This window comes from Sander vitreus, unplaced genomic scaffold (genome assembly GCF_031162955.1).
Source record: "Sander vitreus isolate 19-12246 unplaced genomic scaffold, sanVit1 ctg347_0, whole genome shotgun sequence".
Classification (NCBI taxonomy): Eukaryota; Metazoa; Chordata; class Actinopteri; order Perciformes; family Percidae; genus Sander; species Sander vitreus.
Genome location: NW_027595484.1, coordinates 57501 through 73812, shown reverse-complemented (window position 1 = coordinate 73812; position 16312 = coordinate 57501). Strand labels below are relative to the sequence as shown.

The 16312-nt window shown below is 39.5% G+C and overlaps 5 non-coding genes across 5 annotated transcripts; all 5 read right to left on the bottom strand.

Annotated features, from left to right (window-relative positions):
• Positions 1 to 5906: 5906 nt before the first annotated feature.
• On the bottom strand, positions 5907 to 5979 carry trnav-cac (transfer RNA valine (anticodon CAC)). Its single transcript has one exon. It is a non-coding gene; the product is annotated as a tRNA-Val (tRNA).
• A 2415-nt stretch (positions 5980 to 8394) lies between these two features.
• On the bottom strand, positions 8395 to 8467 carry trnav-aac (transfer RNA valine (anticodon AAC)). Its single transcript has one exon. It is a non-coding gene; the product is annotated as a tRNA-Val (tRNA).
• A 594-nt stretch (positions 8468 to 9061) lies between these two features.
• On the bottom strand, positions 9062 to 9134 carry trnaa-agc (transfer RNA alanine (anticodon AGC)). The gene has a single exon. It is a non-coding gene; the product is annotated as a tRNA-Ala (tRNA).
• Positions 9135 to 12029: 2895 nt separating this feature from the next.
• On the bottom strand, positions 12030 to 12102 carry trnav-cac (transfer RNA valine (anticodon CAC)). The gene has a single exon. It is a non-coding gene; the product is annotated as a tRNA-Val (tRNA).
• Positions 12103 to 14254: 2152 nt separating this feature from the next.
• trnav-aac (transfer RNA valine (anticodon AAC)) lies at positions 14255 to 14327 on the bottom strand. Its single transcript has one exon. It is a non-coding gene; the product is annotated as a tRNA-Val (tRNA).
• Positions 14328 to 16312: the final 1985 nt, after the last annotated feature.

The window sequence follows — 16312 nt, the reverse complement described above, 5'->3', positions numbered from 1 at the left end:
GTCATGAAGGCTGGGTCATGACCGAAAGAACAAGATCCAGGGTACAAGCAGCCGAAATGGGTTTCCTCAGGAGGGTAGCTGGCGTCTCCCTTAGAGATAGGGTGAGAAGCTCAGTTATCCGTGAGGAGCTCGGAGTAGAGCCGCTGCTCCTTTGCATCGAAAGGAGCCAGTTGAGGTGGTTCGGGCATCTGGTAAGGATGCCCCCTGAGCGCCTCCCTAGGAGGTGTTCAGGCACGTCCAGCTGGGAGGAGGCCTCGGGGAGACCCAGGACTAGGTGGAGGGATTATATCTCTAACCTGGCCTGGGAACGCCTCGGGATCCCCAGTCGGAGCTGGTTAATGTGGCCCGGGAAAGGGAAGTTTGGGGTCCCCTGCTGGAGCTGCTACCCCCGCGACCCGACCCCGGATAAGCGGATGAAGATGGATGGATGGATGGATGGACATACTATACTATGACTTTTTATGACTTTTTCAACATACTATACTATGACTTTTTTCAACATACTATACTAAGACTTTTTTCAACTATACTATGACTTTTTATGACTTTTTTCAACATACTATACTATGACTTTTTATGACTTTTTTCGACATATTATACTATGACTTTTTATGACTTTTTCGACATACTATACTATGACTTTTTATGACTTTTTAAGACTTTTCGACATACTATACTATGACTTTTTATCGACATACTATACTATGACTTTTTATAGACTTTTTCAACATACTATACTATGACTTTTTATGACTTTTTCGACATACTATACTATGACTTTTTACGACTTTTAAGACTTTTCAACATACATCCCAAGTGAAGCGTTCAAGTACCTTGGGGTCTTGTTCGACAGTGAGGGGACAATGGAGCTGAGACTGGTGGGATCGGCACAGCAGGTGCATGATTTGATTCGATTTCATCGATCATACTATGACTATGATTCTTTTTCTGACATACTATACTATGACTTTTTATGACTTTTTAAGACTTTTTCGGCATACTGTACTATGACGTTTATGACTCGACATACTGATACTATGACTTTAAGAATCTCGGCAAATGGGATTAATGACTTTTTCGACATACTATACTTCAAGGACTCTAGACTCTCAACATAGCTATACTATGACTTTTTCGACATACTATACTATGATCTTTTAAGGACTCGACATACTATACTATGACTTTTTATGACTTTTTCAACATACTATACTTTTTATGACTTTTTCGACATACTAGACTATGAGTTTTTATCACTTTTTTGAACATACTATACTATGACTTTTTATCACTTTTTTCGACATACTATACTATGACTTTTTATGATTTTTTCGACATACTATACTATGACTTTTTAAGACTTTTTTCAACATACTATAATATGACTTTTTATCACTTTTTTCGACATACTATACTATGACTTTTTAAGACTTTTTTCGACATACTATACTATGACTTTTTAAGACTTTTTTCAACATACTATACTATGACTTTTTAAGACTTTTTTCAACATACTATACTATGACTTTTTATGACTTTTTCGACATACTATACTATGACTTTTTAAGACTTTTTTCAACATACTATACTATGACTTTTTCAACATACTATACTAAGACTTTTTTCAACATACTATACTATGACTTTTTATGACTTTTTAAGACTTTTTCGACATACTATACTATGACTTTTTAAGAATTTTTCGACAAAATGTACTATGACTTTTTAAGACTTTTTTTCGACAAAATGTACTATGACTTTTTCGACATACTATACTATGACTTTTCAAGACTTTTTTCAACATACTATACTATGACTTTTTATCACTTTTTTCGACATACTATACTATGACTTTTTAAGACTTTTTTACATATTATACTATCACTTTTTCAACATACTATACTATGACTTTTTATGACTTTTTCGACATAATATACTATGACTTTTTAAGACTTTTTTCAACATACTATACTATGACTTTTTAAGACTTTTTAAACATACTATACTATGACTTTTTAAGACTTTTTCGACATACTATACTATGACTTTTTAAGACTTTTTTCAACATACTATACTATGACTTTTTCAATATATTATACTATGACTTTTTATGACTTTTTCGACATACTATACTATGACTTTTTATGACTTTTTCGACATACTATACTATGACTTTTTATGACTTTTTCGACATACTATACTATGACTTTTTATGACTTTTTAAGACTTTTTCGACAAAATATACTATGATTTTTTCGACATACTATACTATGACTTTTTAAGACTTTTTTCAACATACTATACTAAGACTTTTTTCAACATACTATACTATGACTTTTTCGACATATTATACTATGACTTTTTATGACTTTTTCGACATACTATACTATGAATTTTTATGACTTTTTCGACATACTATACTATGAATTTTTATGACTTTTTCGACATACTATACTATGACTTTTTATGACTTTTTAAGACTTTTTCGACATACTATACTATGACTTTTTATGACTTTTTTGACATACTATACTATGACTTTTTAAGACTTTTTTCAACATACTATACTAAGACTTTTTTCAACATACTATACTATGACTTTTTCGACATATTATACTATGACTTTTTATGACTTTTTCGACATACTATACTATGAATTTTTATGACTTTTTCGACATACTATACTATGACTTTTTATGACTTTTTCGACATACTATACTATGACTTTTCATGACTTTTTTGACATACTATACTATGACTTTTTAAGACTTTTTTCAACATATTATACTATGACTTTTTATGACTTTGTCGACATACTATACTATGACTTTTTAAGACTTTTTCAACATACTATATTATGACTTTTTAAGACTTTTTCGACATACTATTCTATGACGTTTTAAGACTTTTTTCAACATACTATACTATGACATTTTAAGAACTTTTTCGACATATTATACTATGACTTTTTATGACTTTTTCGACATACTATACTATGACTTTTTATGACTTTTTAAGACTTTTTCGACAAAATATACTATGACTTTTTCGACATACTATACTATGACTTTTTAAGACTTTTTTCAACATACTATACTAAGACTTTTTTCAACATACTATACTATGACTTTTTCGACATATTATACTATGACTTTTTATGACTTTTTCGACATACTATACTATGACTTTTTATGACTTTTTAAGACTTTTTCGACAAAATATACTATGACTTTTTCGACATACTATACTATGACTTTTTAAGACTTTTTCAACATACTATACTATGACTTTTTCGACATATTATACTATGACTTTTTATGACTTTTTCAACATACTATACTATGACTTTTTCGACATACTATACTATGACTTTTTAAGACTTTTTCAACATACTATACTATGACTTTTTATGACTTTTTCGACATACTATACTATGACTTTTTATGACTTTTTAAGACTTTTTCAACATACTATACTATGACTTTTTATGACTTTTTCGACATACTATACTATGACTTTTTAAGACTTTTTCAACATACTATACTATGACTTTTTCGACGCGCTATACTAGACTTTTTATTACTTTTTAAGACTTTTTCAACATACTATACTATGACTTTTTATGACTTTTTCGACATACTATACTATGACTTTTTAAGACTTTTTCAACATGCTATACTATGACTTTTTATGACTTTTTCGACATACTATACTATGACTTTTTCAACATACTATACTATGACTTTTTATGACTTTTTATGACTTTTTCGACATATTATACTATGACTTTTTAAGACATTTTTCAACACACTATACTATGACTTTTTAAGACTTTTTCAACATATACTATGACTTTTTATGACTTTTTCGACATACTATACTATAACTTTTTATGACTTTTTCAAAATATTATACTATGACTTTTTATGACTTAACTTTTTATGACTTTTTCAACTTATTATACTATGACTTTTTATGACTTTTTCAACATACTATACTATGAATTTTTATGACTTTTTTCAACATACTATACTATGACATTTTTATGACTTTTTTCAACATATTATACTATGACTTTTTATGACTTTTTCAACATACTATACTATGACTTTTTTCAACTTATTATACTATGACTTTTTAAACATACTATACTATGAATTTTTATGACTTTTTTCAACATACTATACTATGACATTTTTTCAACATAGTATACTATGACTTTTTATGACTTTTTCAACATACTATACTATGACTTTTTATGACTTTTTTCAACATACTATACTATGAATTTTTATGACTTTTTTTCAACATACTATACTATGACATTTTATGACTTTTTCAACATACTTTGACTTTTTATGACTTTATCGACATACTATACTATGACATTTTATCACTTTTTCGACATACTATACTATGACGTTTTTAAGACTTTTTTCGACATACTATACTATGACTTTTTATCACTTTTTTCAACATACTATACTATGACTTTTTCGACATACTATGACTTTTTATGACTTTTTCGACATACTATACTATGACTTTTTAAGACTTTTTTCAACATATACTATGACTTTTTAAGACTTTTTCGACATACTATACTATGACTTTTTATGACTTTTTAAGACTTTTTCGACATACTATACTATGACTTTTTATCACTTTTTTCGACATATTATACAATGACTTTTTCCAGACTTTTTCAACATACTATACTATGACTTTTTATGACTTTTTCGATATTTACTATGACTTTTTAAGACTTTTTCAACATACTATACTATGACTTTTTAAGACTTTTTTCAACATACTATACTATGACTTTTTTTCAACATACTATACTATGACTTTTTCGACATATTATACTATGACTTTTTAAGACATTTTTCAACACACTATACTATGACTTTTTATGACTTTTTCAACATACTATATGACTTTTTATGACTTTTTTCGACATACTATACTATGACTTTTTATGACTTTTTCAACATACTATACTATGACTTTTTATGACTTTTTAAGACTTTTTTTCAACATACTATACTATGACTTTTTATGACTTTTTCGACATACTATACTATGACTTTTTATCACTTTTTTCGACATACTATACTATGATTTTTTATGACTTTTTCGATATATTTACTATGACTTTTTAAGACATTTTTCAACATACTATACTATGACTTTATGACTTTTTAAGACTTTTTTCAACATACTATACTATGACTTTTTATCACTTTTTTCGACATACTATATGACTTTTTAAGACTTTTTTCAACATACTATACTATGACTTTTTAAGACTTTTTCAACATACTATACTATGACTTTTTATGACTTTTTCGACATATTATACTATGACTTTTTATGACTTTTTCGACATACTATACTATGACTTTTTATGACTTTTTCAACATATGACTTTTTATGACTTTTTCAACTTATTATACTATGACTTTTTATGACTTTTTCGACATACTATACTATGACTTTTTTATGACTTTTTCAACATACTATGACTTTTTAAGACATTTTTCAACATACTATACCATGACTTTTTTCAACATACTATACTATGACTTTTTAAGACTTTTTCAACATACTATACTATGACTTTTTATCACTTTTTTCAACATACTATACTATGACTTTTTCAACATATTATACTATGACTTTTTATGACTTTTTCAACATAATATAACTTAGTTATCCGTACACCTTGTAGTATTCATTACATAGGTGTCCATGGGACAGTAGCGCTGTTTCAACATTTTAATATATACATCATCGTTCGAGCTATCAAAAACTACTTCGCAATTTAAGGTCTCAGGAGTTAGAGGATTACTCTGCACACAAGAGTTCGACAAATTGTACACCACTTCCTGTGTACAAAACATTGTTTCCGCCCGGTTTCGAACCGGGGACCTTTCGCGTGTGAGGCGAACGTGATAACCACTACACTACGGAAACTGCCATGTATGAAAATGGCGACATATTTCGAAGAAATACATGATGGAAAAACACCTCTAAAGTGACATGTAAATGATGTAGACCTGACACACACACAGTATTTAAGCCTGGTTTATGTTGTTTCAGACCTCAGTTGGTTCGTGGGGCGTGGCTACAGCCTACCTCTTCCTCGTTGAATCATAGGGATTTTGAACCATTCTTTGTCTGGCCCCTCACCTGAGACCACTTTGCCATGGGAGAACCTACCAGGAGCACCGGGCTCCAGACAACACAGCCCTCAGGTTCATAGGGACACACAGACCTCTCCACCACGATAAGGTGATGGTTCCCGAAGACGCAACTATATTCTATTTTAGTTATATATTTGCAACTGCAATAAAACAACAATTTGCTGCCAAGCTACTTAATTACACAATTTCTGATTATGATACCATAATGTAACCATGAATGTTTAATTGTAAATAAACAAACTTATTTCAAAACAAACTTGGATTTATTAATGTAAAAATAAGTAAAGTGCCAAAAACAAAGGGCAACGGTTTAAGTACAAGAAATATAAAAAAACAACACACAACTTTACTGTAATATACAACATATGGAAATTGTAACTATTTACAAAAGTGCACTGAATCAGTAGAAGGGTGCAAATGTTCAGTCATGCTGCTGTCTACTGTCATACAGCATCTTGTACACATTGAACATGACATCAGACCTTCGGCCCTCTGGCACCCTCCGTAGTAAATCTGCTACACTCGTCGCCGGTGTCCTGCAGCTTCTCTTGGAGGTCCATCCGGCGTTCATCTAGCTGAGCCATCTGCCTTACCAGCCAGTCATCCGGGTTCCTCTTCCGTTTCAACCCCACTCGGGACACAGGTGACTCTGGCAGCATTGAAAGTGGAGTAATTACATTTGTGGTCTATGCAGTGTGATTTGCGACCAGAAGTCTGTTATAAGATATGGAAATAGCAGCGCTATGAAAACAGCATATCACAACAACATTTACAGACTATGTACTATGTACCTTGGCAACACGTATATGGACAACCTGATAGCATTGGTAGCTAGCTTAGTAGCCCACATAAACAGAGGTAAACAATGAACTTATATTTACCTTAGATTCGAAATTCGACTCCGTGTCCCGGTGCTTGACATGGGGTGCCAGCCAGGACAGAAAATGGTATAAAGCAGGCACCTTTTTGCCACCTGGATCACCGCTTCTTGGCGCCAGCTTTTTGCGGAGACGAACAAATTTGTCCCGCAGGCTTTTCCACCGCTTCATGCACTCCGTGATGTCCAGTCCAACATTTTGGGAAATTTCCCTCCATGAATTGTTTGCCATCTGGCAATCTTTGTAGTGTGCCGAAGACGAGTTATAAAGATCGTCGTACTTTCTTACTTCTTCTATAAGACGCTCCTCAACTTGATCCATCATTTTTACGAAACAAACAACTCCGGGCAAAACAATGGCGTTATAGAGGGATGGGAAAACCGGAAAAGCTACACGCCGGAAATGATGTATTAACTGACCAATCACAGTCCTTGCGGTCTGCATCACCGTCACTCTATCACTTCTCCCCCTTGCGCTAACACACACACACAAACACACACGCCGGCACTACTTACACACCAGCGCAGAAGCGTAATTGTCGTAAGTGTAATCGTAGGGAAAAGCAAACAATGTTTCCACCCGGTCTCAAACCGGGGACTTTTCAACGGCAGGGCTGCAGCCTCTGCCGTGAAAGAGGCAAAGCAGCGGGTGTGGGAGAAGTTCGGAGAAGACATGGAGAAGGACTTTCGGTCGGTACCAAGGTGCTTCTGCATGTGTCTCGTACAAAACTTCTCAGTCTGAAAGCTGCAGAATCACGTTTGTCGGCAGATAGATTAAAGGAGAATTCCGGTCGATTTCAACACGTAGCTCTGTTGTCTCTCTTCTCGGTGTTGTAGTTTGTAGACGGTCCCTAAGCACTCGTTACTACTCGTTCAACTTTTATGCGTTTCTTTCACATCTCCTGCAGTCATATTCACTGTGTTCACTCAGAAGGAATCACTTCACATGGGTAGGCACTTGTAATGACATTTTGAACATGTTAAGAGGTTAAAAGCACATTTGAAACTTGCCCTGTTTTAGGCCTCCTGGGTGCCAACGCTAGCAGGAGGATAACATGGTGTAGGCAGCACCGATTGTTTTTGTTTGTCTCGCTACTGACAGCTCTCCAATTTTACAAACAACAGAGCTACAGATTGAAATCGACTGGAATTCTCCTTTACCTTTTCTTTTCTTTCCCTCTACCGAGGGAAGGCTAACGTTAGCTTTCAGGCCAGCGGGCTACATAAGCATTTAATGCGAACAGAAGATAAATTTGAGCACTTACCAAACAAACACCGAAGCTTCCTATCGTATGGAAAATCAAACCATGTTTCCGCCCGGTCTCGAACCGGGGACCTTTCGCGTGTTAGGCGAACGTGATAACCACTACACTACGGAAACCCTGTGAGCTTCAATGGGATGCGTTCAGGAACTTTTAGGAAACTAGCCTCACCCTCGCATCACTTTATTTTCAATTTAGTGGAGCCAAACATTGTCAGTGGCTAACAAAGCAAAAAATGAAAACATAAAACTCTTTGAAAGTCCAGTACATCTCTCTCTTTATCGTTCCCAGTCAGGTACTGCGTGTTTTAACGCACACACATCTCAGCTGAGCTGTGTGTGTGGAGCGAGAGCATCGCTGTACAGAATCCCGGCATGTGAATAGAGATGTAAATACAGGGGGCTGGGTTTGTGCTCTAATGCTAAATAACAGAACACATTTTTCCTCTTGACATTTTCTGAATTCATGATTATTCTGCGGGCCCGAACACAAGCTTTGGCGGGCCGGATATGGCCCGCGGGCCGCCAGTTGACGTTGGCTGCTCTAGAGTCACTACTCACTCTGAAGCTCATCACCGTCACTCTCTCCTACCCCTTGTGCTAACACACACACAAACACACACGCTGGTACTACTTACACACCAGAGCAGAAGCGTAAACATCAGGCCACAGTGAAAGCTCTGTCATCCGTCTTCAATTGAAGAAGAAATGTTTTGGAGGATGCGGGCATCGATCCCGCTACCTCTCGCATGCTAAGCGAGCGCTCTACCATTTGAGCTAATCCCCCACGATGCTACAGTTCTTCAGTTCTCCAGTAAACTTGCACCCTTTTTTACACATTAAACGTTGACATTTTGGTACCTGAATGCGCGGAAGCTCAAGCTTATCTGTCCTCTCTGAAAATTGACAGAGAGCGGAGCTCTGAAACAAACACACACTCTCGCACACACACGCATAGCTGCGGACGGAGTAAACTACATCGGCTCTGCAGTTTTTTTGAAGTCACATTGAGTCACGGAAATGCCGATAAAGTGGTTTCAAGTTTGGTTACAGTTTTTCAAAACTCCACGCAGACAGCGTTTGCTGCGATATTATATTAATGGAGAGCCGAAAGCAGTCGCGGTGCTGTTGACGTTACGCTTCCTCTGAGACAACCAGGCACAACAGTGATTTCTGTGCCCCGGTGAATGAGGCACAGAAACCACTGGCAAGGCAACTTTATTTCTACAGCACCTTTCAGCAACAAGGCAACTCAAAGTGCTTTACAAGGGGTGGGGAAAGACTCTGGACAGACCTGGTAAGCCCAAACAGGGTAGTGCGGGTAAATTGGGAACGTCTGGAGGAGGCCCCTGTCCGACAGACTTTCAACTCACACCTCCGGCAGAGCTTTTCGTGCATCCCTGTGGAGGCTGGGGGCATTAAACCCGAGTGGACAATGTTCAAAGTTTCCATTGCTGATGCTGCGGCGAGGACCTGTGGTCTTAGGGTCTTAGGTGCCTCAAGGGGCGGTAACCCACGAACACCGTGCTGGACACCGGTGGTCAGGGAAGCCGTCCGACTGAAGAAGGAGTGTTTCCGGGATATGTTATCCCAGAGGACTCTGCAGGCAGTTGCAAGGTACCGAAGGGCCCAAAGGGCTGCAGCCTCTGCCATGAAAGAGGCAAAGCAGCGGGTGTGGGAGAAGTTCGGAGAAGACATGGAGAAGGATTTTCGGTCGGCACCAAGGTGCTTCTGGAAAACCGTTCGCCACCTCAGGAGGGGGAAGCGGGGAACCATCCAAGCTGTGTACAGTAAGGAAGGGACGCTGTTGACCTCAACTGAGGAGGTAATAGGGCGGTGGAAGGAGCACTTTGAGGAACTCCTAAATCCAACTAATACGCCCTCTATGGTAGAGGCAGAGCTGGAGGATGATGTGGCAAAGCTCCAGGGATTGATGAGATCCGTCCAGAAATGCTTAAGGCTCTGGGTGTGGAGGGGTTGTCTTGGTTGACACGCCTCTTCAACATTGCGTGGAAGTCTGGGACGGTGCCTAAGGAGTGGCAGACCGGGGTGGTGGTTCCCCTTTTTTAAAAGGGGGACCAGAGGGTGTGTGCCAATTACAGGGGTACACACTTCTCAGCCTCCCCGGTAAAGTCTACTCCAAGGTGCTGGAAAGGAGGGTTCGGTCGATAGTCGAACCTCAGGTTGAAGAGGAACAATGCGGATTCCGTCCTGGTCGTGGAACAACGGACCAGATCTTTACTCTCGCAAGGATCCTGGAGGGAGCCTGGGAGTATGTCCAACCGGTCTACATGTGTTTTGTGGATCTGGAGAAGGTGTATGCCCGGGTGACCCCTTCTCAGGGCCATCCAATCTCAGGGCCATCCAATCCAATACTATACTATGACTTTTTATGACTTTTTCGACATATTATACAATGACTTTTTATGACTTTTTCGACATACTATACTATGACTTTTTATCACTTTTTTCGACATACTATACAATGACTTTTTATGACTTTTCCAGACTTTTTCAACATATTATACTATGACTTTTTAAGACATATTTTTCAACATACTATACTATGACTTTTTATGACTTTTTAAGACTTTTTCGACATACTATACTATGACTTTTTAAGACTTTTTCGACATACTATACTATGACTTTTTATGACTTTTTACAACATACTATACTATACTATGACTTTATATGACTTTTTAAGACTTTTTCGACATACTATACTATGACTTTTCATGACTTTTTTGACATACTATACTATGACTTTTTAAGACTTTTTTCAACATACTATACTATGACTTTTTATGACTTTTTTCAACATACTATACTATGACTTTTTAAGACTTTTTCGACATACTATACTATGACTTTTTCGACATACTATACTATGACTTTTTATGACTTTTTTCAACATACTATACTATGACTTTTTATGACTTTTTAAACACTATACTATACTATGACTTTTTATGACTTTTTCGACATACTATACTATGACTTTTTATGACTTTTTTCGACATACTATACTATGAGTTTTTATCACTTTTTTTTCGACATACTATACTATGACTTTTTACTAGTTTTTTTCATAATACTATACTATGACTTTTTTCAACATATTATACTATGACTTTTTATGACTTTTTTCAACATACTATACTATGACTTTTTATGACTTTTTCAACATACTATGACTTTTTATGACTTTTTCGACATACTATACTATGACTTTTTATCAACATACTATACTATGATTTTTTATGACTTTTTCGACATATTATACTACGACTTTTTAAGACATTTTTCGACATACTATACTATGACTTTTTCAACATATTATACTATGACTTTTTATGACTTTTTCGACATACTATACTATGACTTTTTATGACTTTTTCGACATACTATACTATGACTTTTTCAACATATTATACTATGACTTTTTATGACTTTTTCAACATACTATACCATGACCTTTTATGACTTAGTTATCCGTACACCTTGTAGTATTCATTACATAGGTGTCCATGGGACAGTACCGCTGTTTCAACATTTTTATATATACATCATCGTTCGAGCTATCAAAAAATACTTCGCAATTTAAGGTCTCAGGAGTTAGAGGATTACTCTGCACACAAGAGTTCGACAAATTGTACACCACTTCCTGTGTACAAAACATTGTTTCCGCCAGGTTTCGAACCGGGGACCTTTCGCGTGTGAGGCGAACGTGATAACCACTACACTACGGAAACCCTGTGAAATGAACATGTAGTAAACTAGCCAGCTAACCTGGAGGGGGGAGGCAGGTGTGGTGGTTGAAGGAGCAGGTGTGGTGGTTGAAGGAGCAGGGGAGGTGGTTGAAGGAGCAGGTGTGGTGGTTGAAGGAGCAGGTGTGGTGGTTGAAGGAGCAGGGGAGGTGGTTGAAGGAGCAGGTGTGGTGGTTGAAGGAGCAGGGGAGGTGGTTGAAGGAGCAGGGGTGGTGGTTGAAGGAGCAGATGTGGTGGTTGAAGGAGCAGGGGAGGTGGTTGAAGGAGCAGGGGAGGTGGTTGAAGGAGCAGGTGTGGTGGTTGAAGGAGCAGATGTGGTGGTTGAAGGAGCAGATGTGGTGGTTGAAGGAGCAGGGGAGGTGGTTGAAAGAGCAGGGGAGGTGGTTGAAGGAGCACGGGAGGTGGTTGAAGGAGCAGGGGAGGTGGTTGAAAGAGCAGGTGTGGTGGTTGAAGGAGCAGGTGTGGTGGTTGAAGGAGCAGGTGTGGTGGTTGAAGGAGCAGGGGAGGTGGTTGAAGGAGCAGGTGTGGTGGTTGAAGGAGCAGGGGTGGTGGTTGAAGGAGCAGGTGTGGTGGTTGAAGGAGCAGATGTGGTGGTTGAAGGAGCAGGGGTGGTGGTTGAAGGAGCAGCGGAGGTGGTTGAAGGAGCAGGGGTGGTGGTTGAAGGAGCAGGTGTGGTGGTTGAAGGAGCAGGTGTGGTGGTTGAAGCAGGGGAGGTGGTTGAAGGAGCAGGGGAGGTGGTTGAAGGAGCAGGTGTGGTGGTTGAAGGAGCAGGTGTGGTGGTTGAAGGAGCAGGGGTGGTGGTTGAAGGAGCAGGTGTGGTGGTTGAAGGAGCAGGGGAGGTGGTTAATAATATGCGCAATTATTATCCTATCAAAATACTTTCTATTAACTTTTTGTCAGGCCCCCTCAAAATGCTACCTGCCAAATTTCGTGCCGATCGGTCTACACCGGTCTAGGAGGAGATCGAAAAAGTAGGCTTTTGATAAATCACGATTTTTCACGCATAAAAAGTCTAGGCGGAAATGGGCGTGGCCTGTATCACGTGATTCAGTTGGATCCAGGGAACGCGTGGATGTATGGTTTTTGAATGTATGGTGTACAGTGTGGGAGTTATAGGGCCAAACGCGTTTTTTCTGCTATTGCGCCACCTAGTGATGGAAGTGGGTCAATTGTTGCGCCTGAGGTCCTTGCAGAGTTTCAGACCTTTCAGTCCTGAAAACGGCAACCCCCCACCATGTACGGTTTAGGCTGTAGTCTGAGTTTTAGGCGGAGAAGAATAATGATGATGATGAATAATCAGTAGAAAAACAATAGGGGTCCACAGCCCTGCTGTAAGAACGGCGTAGCTTTGCTATTGCCGGTTCTTGCAGACTCGGGCTTGGACCCCTAATATATATAGCCTTGCAGTATAAAGATATTTCTCAAAACATACTCACAGACCTGTTTGAACGTCAATAGTAACGTTACCTGAAAACAGCGTGTAGTTCCTTTATTAGCAAGTTTGCTTTATATGTCATTGTGCAGAAATATGAACTGTTTACGGGCTTATCTGCTAACGTTAGCCACCTACGGTTACCTCAGAACAATCCAGCAAATAGACGGTACCCTAGTGTGCCGTTACCTGAAACAGATGACTTTAACATCACCGCTCACTTAACACAGTTTAGCAACCAAACTAAACGCTGAGGGAGATTACTACATTTTTAATGTTGGTTTTGAGCGGTATGCATCTAGACTGGATGCCAGCCGAACTTAGCCCCGCCCACAACATTCAAGGTCGGGAAGTTCGGTCTGGACTTGATCCGTTGAGGAGCTGTTTGGACCAATCAAATTGTGAGGGTGGGCTTTATACGATGATAGACAGATACAGTAACGAACAGTAACGTCTCTGTCACATACACACACACAGCTTTACGAAATGGCAGAGTTTTAGACGGAGCAGAGCCTCTACAACGGCCCGAAAGCACGGTGGAGAGAGATAGAGAGAGACTGAAGAGAGGGAACGCCCAGTGGCGTCAGAACAAAGCACGTAGCGTTATATGGTGGAGAGAGATAGAGAGAGACTGAAGAGAGGAAGCGCCCAGTGGCGTTAGGCAAACAAACACCGGAGCTTCCTATCGTATAGAAAAGCAAACAATGTTTCCGCCCGGTCTCGAACCGGGGACCTTTCGCGTGTTAGGCGAACGTGATAACCACTACACTACGGAAACCCTGTGAGGTACAATGTGATGTGTTCAGGAACATATAGGAAACCCCGACGGGCCGGGTTATGCATCTCCACGCATATACAGACCACCTTTAAGAATGCTCTACAATAAACAATCTTCTTAACCCCCCTGACCGCAGGGGACAGCAGAGAGAAATGAGAGAGTGACTGAGAGAGTGGAGGGGGGAGGCAGGTGTGGTGGTTGAAGGAGCAGGGTAGGTGGTTGAAGGAGCAGGGGAGGTGGTTGAAGGAGCAGATGTGGTGGTTGAAGGAGCAGGTGTGGTGGTTGAAGGAGCAGGTGAGGTGGTTGAAGGAGGGAGCAGGGGAGGTGGTTGAAGGAGCAGGGGAGGTGGTTGAAGGAGCAGGGGAGGTGGTTGAAGGAGCAGGGGAGGTGGTTGAAGGAGCAGGTGTGGTGGTTGAAGGAGCAGGTGTGGTGGTTGAAGGAGCAGGTGAGGTGGTTGAAGGAGCAGGGGAGGTGGTTGAAGGAGCAGGGGAGGTGGTTGAAGGAGCAGGGGAGGTGGTTGAAGGAGCAGGGGAGGTGGTTAAAGGAGCAGGGGAGGTGGTTGAAGGAGCAGGGGAGGTGGTCAGGTTGTTGTAAATGGCGTCATAGGCGCCAATTTATGTTTTCCTCCGTGGGTGCTTCGTGGGAAATGAAGAATCGATGCCTCCGACATAACCAATCACACTATGACAGATGCTCCATCAGCTGTTTAATTGCTCAGTATCGGCGCCTATGATGGTGTTGATTTTGGATTGAAAAAGTGAGAGAAAAGAGTTGAATACGTCCACTGTGAAGGTTGTAGAAACTGTGTCAGGTGGCTTAAGAAGTTTATTTATTGTAAAAAACCAGGGGAGCACGCAAAAGTAAAAACCAAAACCTAACGGTAGGAGGCATTGAGAAGTGTGAGCTGCAAGGTCTGTGGTACATTCCCATTGCAAATATCCCATTAACATTGAGTAAAAAGGCCAAAACTCGTCTACGTTGATTATAGCGCCCCCTAAAGGCCGATCTTTGCCATATTTGGTATGGAGCATCGTAGTGGGATGTTGAACAATGATCTCAAGTTCCTTGCTGATAACATTTAATTTGGCCGAGATATGATATGATACGTGTGTGGTAGTTAGCTAGGAAAATGTGTTTGGTCGTCAAATGCGCATTCTTTAACGTAGCAAAATGAGTAACTTTTGGTCAGGTCCATCTGGAGATGCTACGTACCCGGTTTCGTGCTGATCCGTCGCACGGCCTAGGACGAGTTCGAAAAAGCTGGTTTTGCGCATTGCAAAACTTTAAGCGGAAATGGGCGTGGCCTATATCATGTGATTCAGCTTGATTCAAGGAAGACGTGGATGTAAGGTCTTCTAATGTGTGAAAAACCATTATAGCGCCACCTAGTGGTCCACATGTGTAATTGTTGGTAGGTGTGGTCCATGACCCATTGTCTATCTACCCTGTAAAGTTAAAGTTGTTCACGTTAGTGTAAGTAGTACATTTAGACGTGGGTCCCATAGGCCACGCCCACGTTGACCCCTCAGTACCCCAGTCTAGGGTTGGCCTCAGGAGGGGCCCTAGATGGTACCCAACACATTTTGTAAAAATCGGATGAGCGGTTCATGAAATTTAAACTTTTTCTACTTGTACCCCCTAGTGACCAATTTTCGTAAAAAGTGTGAGCGACCTCCAGAGGGTCACGACAAACACGAATCTAAAGTGTGGCGTTGATGGCATTTATTTTGGCCGAGAAGGTGACGTGAAAGCGACAGACGGGGGCGTCCTGAACAAACCCGCTATGTTTAAACAGTTTATCCAGCTGTGTTTATTTCTGCTGCCTCCAGCTTCATTAGAAACAACAACACACCTTCCACGTTCTGTGTCGCGTTAGGTCACGGCAGTTTCCTGCGGCGCCGCTTGTTTTCCAGTCCTGCGGAGGCTCCAGGCAGAGCTTTCTCCGTAGCCACGTACACACACACATGGCCGGCTCGACGCACGCA